General features: G+C 33.5%; 1 protein-coding gene across 4 annotated transcripts in view; it reads right to left on the bottom strand.

Moving 5' to 3' along the window:
* The window catches only part of LOC110031915 (ribonuclease P protein subunit p25-like protein), a 32,251-nt gene that overhangs the window by 5,896 nt on the left and 20,355 nt on the right, over positions 1 to 6,000 (bottom strand). Inside the window, exon 2 of one of the 4 annotated variants that reach the window (XM_020735355.1) lies at positions 1,322 to 1,393. The exons of the other annotated variants lie outside the window; for them this stretch is intronic. The gene's annotated coding sequence lies outside the window, so the exon portion shown is untranslated. The remainder of the gene's footprint in view (positions 1 to 1,321; positions 1,394 to 6,000) is intronic. 4 annotated transcript variants of the gene reach the window in all.

The raw sequence follows: 6,000 nt of genomic DNA, 5'->3' as shown, positions 1-6,000 counted from the left end.
CTCTAGTGACAGATGTGTGACTTTGGGTGATCAAATTATTAAAAGGTGTGAACGATTTAGATATCTTGGGTCCGTTGTCCAAAGCGATGGTGATATAGATGGGGATGTTAATAGTAGAATTCAAGTTGGTTGGTTGAAGTGGAGGAATGCTTCGGGCCTTTTGTGTGATAGAAAAGTACCGCTAAGACTGAAAGGAAAATTTTATAAGATGGTGGTGAGACCTGCAATGCTCTATGGCGTTGAATGTTGGCCTTTAAAAGAGAAGCATAATAATAAGTTAAGTGTTGCCGAGATGAGAATGATTAGGTGGATGAGTGGCTTTACACTTAGAGACAAAATGCGGAATGAATATATTCGTGATAGGGTTGGTGTAGCTCCTGTGACAGACAAAATTAGAGAAAGTTGTCTTAGATGGTTTGGTCATATTAAACGTCGACCATTAGATGATCTGATTAGGAGAGTAGATGTTTTAAATTCGACTTGTGTTAAGAAAGGTAGAGGTAGACCTAGGAAGACTTGGGCTTATTGTATTAAAAATGATCTTAATTTACTAGAACTAAATGAAAATATGACACTAAATAGGACGCAATGAAGAAAAAGGATTCATGTAGCCGACCACCACGTAGTGGGATTAAGGCTTTGTTGTTGTTGTTGTTGTTGTTGTAAATTTGAATTTAGTAAATCCTAAGATAGTTAAATCCTACAAACTATTTGACTTGAGATTTTATTAAATTAGGTTAAATCTAAAGAAATAGTTTGACAAACTTGTTAAAAATTTAAATTCACTTAATATAGGTAGACTTTAAGTAATAATATTAGATGAAAATGTTATATAGATTGTAATTAAAACATCCAAAAACCATTAATTAATACTTCAATACTCATTAATTAATTGTTACTTAGTTAATTGCTATGTTAATTAATCATTAATTAAAATTATACCAAATGAACTTGAAATAAATAGTAATTCATAATTCTTTCAATTTGTTCAAACAAAAAAAGAATCTTTTTGTAAGAACTTTTAAAAATTTACTCTTATCTAATTCTGATTTATAAAATCCCCAATTGAAATTCTTCCATATTGAGGATTAAAAGTTTACAAAACTTTTTCAAAATAAACAAATTGTGATTGAACTTTAGAAGAAATTTAACTCTTCATTCTTCATGCAGAAAAATGTCCACCTGCAACTCATATTCTCTTTCAAGAACAACATTAAATTTGCAATTGATCAAAGCCATCTAATGAACAACCCTATCGTCAAATTTGGCACGGGATTCGATAACATGAACATCCTTTGCAATGATCAAAACATCGCAGTACCTGATCTTGAAGAAATCCTTGATAGAATTTTTTTTATGAAAGAGACAGTAGTTTCTCCTGTCTGTGCCGAACCTATCAGAGTACCAGTGAATGAGGGACACAAATCTGTAATTGTTAAACCTACCTTAACAAGAACTCAAATAAGAAACCAGAATAGAAAACTCAAGAAGATGTACAACAAAATGGCTAGAAAGCCAAGGCTACAGAAGTTGTATAGGAGTATGTACCTATTGCATTATCTGAGATGGTCAGAGATAGTCAATTCAATTGCACACCTCCAACCTTTTCTACAAAACCTCTATCTGAAGAACAAGAACTACTTCCTCAATCTCCTCAGATTGTGTCTGATGATCAACAATGAGGTGTAAATTTTGAACACTTTGAATGATTGAGATGCGGGCCGATCAATATCCTTGAAGGATTATAGCTCTTTATTCGAGTCTTGAGCGTTCGTGAGCAACAGAGAATTGAGTAGACTGTGTATAGATTGCATACTAATGGTCGTCAAGGCCTGTTGAAAAGACAAACATACAAAGAGCCTGCAAAGTGGATGAAAGGAAGGTAGAGAACTACCCTACAGTTTAGATGTTATACTTACGAGTGTGGCATACTAGGCCATCCACCCGACAGTGCTCGTGGAGAGGATATAGATTATCTACCGGCGTTATTCAAATACATGATTAATAGGCTTGTATTATGGCCCCTTATCCTGCCTGTAAGTGTTGATGACAACTACATTGTGAATATATATAGGAGATTGTATCCCACCGCATATTGATCACAACAACTTTGAGCGCCCTTATACATAGTCTCGATTGTGAGTCAATGTGACATTGAGTTCGATAAGGATATTAGTATACTCAGACTAGGGGAGTTTAGCGAAGCTTACTCTATTCCCTTACCCAAACGATCATTGTTAGTTATTGATAGAAATGGAGCAAAAATACCTAAACATAGTGTGTCATCTGTTCTTGGAATGAGGATATCTATCACCTTTCGAAGAATGAGGAAGTCCAAGTGTTTGTACAACTACAGTCCAAATGTTGAATTGCAGAACATTATTCCTCTCAAGCTTTAAAGAAATTCCATAATTATATTGTCAAGTTTTAGTACCCAGTGCCTTTGTGATTGTGTTTGTGGCTGTTTTGTTTATAAACATCTAGTGAATGTTGTTATAGTTAGTTACTGTATAATGTTTCATTTTTTGTTATGAAAACATTTATGAACTATGCTCTTTATTAAAGGAACAAAATTTCCAATAGTTGAATTCGAGAATGATTTATATATTTTGTTTACTTTTAAATAAGATAGATTTAAATGCCTGAAAATAATGACATCTTGATGTGAATCATGAAACTTTTGCTATTGATGTTGATCACAACAAAATTCAAAATTAAAAACTTTTAAATTTGATTGTTATTAGGCAATGTGTAATTTCCTCTCTAGTATCATATACCTAACTCAATCAAAAGAAATTCCAAAATCCTATTAAATGAATTTTTCAAATGAAAACCAAAGCTTAAAGTTGAAATACTTTTTAATTTGGGCAAGGTATAATTCCCTAGTGATTTCCTATACCCAATACAACTAGAAAATTCACAAAAACATTTTTGACAAACAAATAATTAATCATTAAAACAAATAAAATTTTTTTAACCAAAACTCATCGATTGTTCCATGATTGGGAAAACTCCATGAAATTGGAAACTAAAACTTTTTGAAAACAAATCATTCAAAATCTTTTAAATCAAGTTTCCTTTTAAAATAAATTTAAGATAGTGAATATCTTTCTTTGATTAGCTCCCGGTTTGGATGTCAGTCGCGCGCTTTCCATTATGATCTAATCGTCTTGTTTACCTCTTAGGATGATTGTTAGTCATATGGTTTCCATCCTAATGTATTGAAGTGAATATCTTTCTGTGATTAGCTCTCGATTTGGATTTCAGTTGCACACTTTCTATTTTGATCTAATCATTTTGAAAATGAAATCCTCAAATTATTTTAAAACAAAAATTTTGAATTAATACAATTAATATCTTTCTTTGATTAGCTCTCAATTTGGATGTCAGTCGTGCGCTTTCGATTCCGATCTAATCGCCTTGTTTACCCTTTAGGATGAATGTCAGTTTTGTGCTTTTCATCCTAATGTATTCAAGTTTAATAAATATCTCTTGATTGGTTCTCAAGCTTTGGATATGTCTGTGTGCTCCTCCATCTGGAATAATTGCCTTGTGCGCCTCTTTAGTTAGATGTGAGTCCCTGAGCTTTCTAGTCTAAATGTCATCAAGTGTTTGAATCCTTCTTATCACTAGGGTTGTGATTCTGGGACCTAGTCTGATATGTATAGACTTTTCCATAGGTCCTTTGGAGCTTTGGATTCAACAGTGTTGGAGAAAACCCTTTGTGGAACCATCATGATGTGATCTGGGTTTGATTGGCTTTAAGTTAGTCAATGTTAATTTCGAATTCAATCTTTTAAGTCAATAGATCTTAACAAGGATAACTCTTGTTTTAGGTCAACTCATCAAAAATTGTACTCTTTCCTTCTTTCAAGATCAGTCGGAGTTGGAGTAAACCCTTTGTGGAACAATCACGATTGATCGGGTTTGATTAATTGCGATGCAATGAAATGCTAATGATGCGAATCAATCCTTTGAGTTTGTAATTCTAAGTAAAGAATGCCCATTTACCTCTTTTATTTACTAGTTTGACTCATTGAAAACCATACGCTCTCCTTTTTGACCAATTGGTTTTGGAGGAATCCCGTTGGGCACCATCACAATGCGGTAGGGTCGACTGGCCTCAATTCAATGAAAACTGATGTCATGTTTGGTTAATTGAGTAAGTATGAATGAGAATTATGGTCCATAACATACTTTTTTCTAGCAAAATTCACTTAAACTCACTTTTCCTTTCTCAGGTTCTGTCAGCTTTTATTGATTTCTCTGGCCTGAATAACAATTATCGGTTTGACTGAGTAATTAGTGTAGCACCAACCTAGTTACCTTCGTGTCAATTGTCAGTTATTGGGAGCAAAGAGATTAGAACATCGTACCAAGTCGAGTGTAGATTAGACTTACTATGGTCGGCAAGGTTTGATGTTTACATTGAATTACCGGATTCAAGAAACTCAGCACTTTAGACTCGTAAATCTAGAATTGGACTCGGACATCTTTTCGAACATGTTAGTCTAAAGAAAATTTTTTGAAAGTATTTCATTTTTCCTAGGCTCGTATGCCTCAGTCTGGTGAAACGCTCAATAAGTCTGGTATATGTTTTGTGTAGAAATTCACTAGCATAGGTCATTGAATGCCTTGAATTAAGGGTTCAAGCCTAGTTTGGCCTTGAACAACTTTCCACAGGTTTAGCGTTTCAATTCATCGGTGTTAAAGTAAACCCTTTTATGGAACCATCACGATATGATCAAGTTCATTAATCTTGGGCCAATCATGGTTGGTTATACAGATCAATGTTTTGACTTAATAAATCTGACTAAGAATATGTATCCTGACAAAGCCTTGCTTAGTATAAGTCAATGATAACTATATATATATTTCCTCTCTTTAGTTCGGTAGTTTGTTGAGTAAAATGGCCTCAAATAAGAAAAAAACTAACATTTGATTTGCAACTTAAGTGTAACATCCAAGCTTTACTCTAAGTCATTATCATATTACCGAAGAGCAGGAATGTTTTGTCTATATTAAGTGTGGACTGAACAACATTATAGACATTGTGCTCTCCCTCAGTGGTAGGGCACGCCTTTTGTGGCACCATCCAAAGTTTCTCAAGTTCATTGTTATGTTGAAATATCAGATTCAGCTGAAGAATGCCTTGACTAATAAAAATCAAGTTATAAGGACCTTTCTCTAAGAGAATTTTTCTTGATTAAGTCATTGAAACCCATTAAAATGATAAATAGAATTCCCTCCTTATCGGCAAATTAATCCTTTATCATCGCGTACGATTCAGTGGTTAATTACTTGACTAAGTAAATCTAGTATAGAGAAAAACTCTTACTAATATTAGTCATTGGACACTTCAGCCAATATGACTCCACAAAGGAGATCCCTTGGAGACCCTCAGCCCCGGATAATCTCCAAGTTTTGATTAGTTATAAGTATAATATGACTCCACATAGTTAATATCTACATTGATCTAATCTCCTTATATACTTCTTAGATTGAATATCAGTCGTTCGTATTTCAATCTAATGTATTCATGTTGAATTTATCTTTGATTAGCTCCCCGGTAAAACTAAGGTCCAGTAGGCATTCTATCCCGATCTAATCTTTTTGATTAGCTCTCAGATTAGATGTAACCCCAGCGTGTTTTCTATTCTGATCTAATCATCATGTTTATCCTTTTGGTTTGAATGTGAATCTCTCTACTTTTCCCAATGGTATTGAGGTATTAAGTTTTCCCCTTCGATTAGCTATCAGCTTAGATATAAATCTAGAGTGTTTTCTATTCTGATCTAATCATCCTGTTCACCTTCACCTCCTATGGTAGATGTCAGTCGCGCACTTTTCATCCTAAAGTGTTTAAGTATTTGATGAGTTTTTAAGAAATTAAATCAACTGAAATTTAAATCTTAAATCTTTAAAACATTTAGAAAAAGAATTTTAAACTTGAAAAAAAAGGAAGAATCCTAGATTAACTTTAAAGTTTCAAAAATCTAA

Source organism: Phalaenopsis equestris, unplaced genomic scaffold, assembly GCF_001263595.1.
Source record: "Phalaenopsis equestris unplaced genomic scaffold, ASM126359v1 Scaffold000867, whole genome shotgun sequence".
NCBI classification, from domain to species: Eukaryota; Viridiplantae; Streptophyta; class Magnoliopsida; order Asparagales; family Orchidaceae; genus Phalaenopsis; species Phalaenopsis equestris.
The sequence above is the reverse complement of the archived record's forward strand: the minus strand, read 5'-3'. Positions and strand labels throughout refer to the sequence as shown.